Here is a 2,466-nt window from a genome sequence, read left to right on the forward strand (position 1 = left end):
TGGACGGAGAAAACACAGATGTAACTTTATTTGGACATTTGTGACGTGATGCATTTTGGAAGGTCTAATGCAGGAGATAAGTATTAAGTGGATGGAAAAACTCCTGATTGCATCAACATATAAAAGGATCTTGGTGTACAGCTCCACAGTTTACGGAAAGTGGCAACACGGGTGGATAGGGTGATCCAGAAGACTGACGGCAAAATTGCAGACTTGCATCGGAGGATGCAGTCTGAAAATTAACAGGTCATATTGCAACTGTAGAGAAACTTAGTTCGAGGTACATTTATAATATTGGGTACAGTACTGGTTGCCACATAATGTTGAAGTGTTGGAGAGGGTGTGGAAAAGTTTTACCAGCATGTTGGCTGGTTTGAAGGGTATTAGCCAGAAGGAGAAATTGAACACACATGGCTTGTTTGAACGTGGACACCATTGGCTATGGGGCTACCTGATAGATATTTACAAAATTATCAGAGGTATAGATAGAAGGACAGTTAGAGGCTTTTTTCCCCCAGAGTAGAAATAACAATTACTCCGGACCGTAGGTTTTAGGTAAAAGGGAGAAAGTTCTGGAGATGTGATAGGTAAGTTTTTTTTGCTGTTCCAGACAGAATGTGAAAGTCCATGGAATGTACTGATAGAGGGGAAGAAGCCAATATAGCAAGGATTATAAGGGATCTTGGCACAAGTATGAGTAAGTAGGGAATTAAATGACATAGAAGGTATCGGAGCAAAAACTTTTGTTTTAACTTTGGAATGGCATCATGTGTCAGTGTGGGCTTGCTGGACTGAAGGGCCTGTTCCTGTATTGGACTGTTCTTTAAGTCAAGATTTGAGCACGGGAGTGGCGAGATGCTGACTGAATGATCACTGATGATCAACAGTCACATTATTGTGGATGCCCCAACCCCCCTCCCCCCTCAGCAACTTGCAGTTTCATATCCTCCCCCACTGTGGGGAAACTCAATATGGAGATTTTGACATGTAAGTCAGACCTGGTACCTGGTGACTACAACTCGCCGCTCGCTCTTGCAGACTGCTATCCTGACCACCAACGTCTTGAGGGACACTGTATGAACAGAAACTGCATGTACTTCACACCCACCAATGCTGGCATTTGTCACAGGTCAGCCTCACCATGCCATCCCAGCACATCTCCGACCCACTGACAGTACGCTTCTGTACTTCAATGCTGCTGCTCAGGGTGCACTGACAACTCTCATTGCAATGCTGCTGCAAGGACACTGTGCTCAGGGACACACCCAGCTCATGGACTCTAACTCTGTGTTTGTACACACTCAATGCTGCTGCAAGGACACTGTGCTTAGGGACATCTATCCAGCTCATGGATTGGCCTTCTGGGCTGCTCATTCCGTTTTTGTGCACACTCACTTTGAGCGGACATGAATTCTCACAGAATTGTTGCCTTGTCTTACACCGCCCTCAGAAGTGTTTCCCCTCAGCTCGAGTTACCAGTCTCAGCCGCCTGCTGTATTGCCTTGGTGTTTAGCACAGACACAAACCCAGAAAGCTGAATATCATTGGCCACAGTCAGTCACGGTCACGGTCACGGTGCCCAGCATAGTGAGTCAGGGGGAGTCTCAGATACCAGTCCGGGAGCTTGGAAACGGTCAGTCACGGTGCCCAGCACAGTGAGTCAGAGGGAGTCTCAGATCCCAGTCCGGGAGCTTGGACACGGTCAGTCACGGTGCCCAGCACTGTGAGTCAGGGGGAATCTCAGATCCCAGACCGGGAGCTTGTCTTACACCCGCCCTCAAAAGTGTTTCCCCTCAGCTCGAGCTACCAGTCTCAGCCGCCTGCTGTATTGCCTTGGTGTTTAGCACAAACACAAACCCAGAAAGCTGAATATCATTGGCCACAGTCAGTCACGGTCACGGTCACGGTGCCCAGCATAGTGAGTCAGGGGGAGTCTCAGATACCAGTCCGGGAGCTTGGAAACGGTCAGTCACGGTGCCCAGCACAGTGAGTCAGAGGGAGTCTCAGATCCCAGTCCGGGAGCTTGGACAGGTCACGGTGCCCAGCATAGTGAGTCAGGGGGAGTCTCAGATACCAGTCCGGGAGCTTGGACACGGTCAGTCATGGTGCCCAGCACTGTGAGTCAGGGGGAATCTCAGATCCCAGACCGGGAGCTTGGACACGGTCAGTCACGGTGCCCAGCACAGTGAGTCAGGGGGAGTCTCAGATCCCAGCCCAGGAGCTTGGACACAGTCAGTCACGGTGCCCAGCACAGTGAGTCAGTGGGAGTCTCAGATACCAGTCCGGGAGCTTGGACACGGTCAGTCACGGTGCCCAGCACAGTGAATCAGGGGGAGTCTCAGTTCCCAGTCCGGGAGCTTGGACACGGTCAGTCACGGTGCCCAGCACAGTGAGTCAGGAGGAGTCTCAGATCCCAGTCCAGGAGCTTGGACACGGTCAGTCACGGTGCCCAGCACAGTGAGTCAG

The sequence above is a fragment of the Chiloscyllium plagiosum genome, unplaced genomic scaffold (genome assembly GCF_004010195.1).
Source record: "Chiloscyllium plagiosum isolate BGI_BamShark_2017 unplaced genomic scaffold, ASM401019v2 scaf_7856, whole genome shotgun sequence".
Lineage (NCBI taxonomy): Eukaryota > Metazoa > Chordata > Chondrichthyes > Orectolobiformes > Hemiscylliidae > Chiloscyllium > Chiloscyllium plagiosum.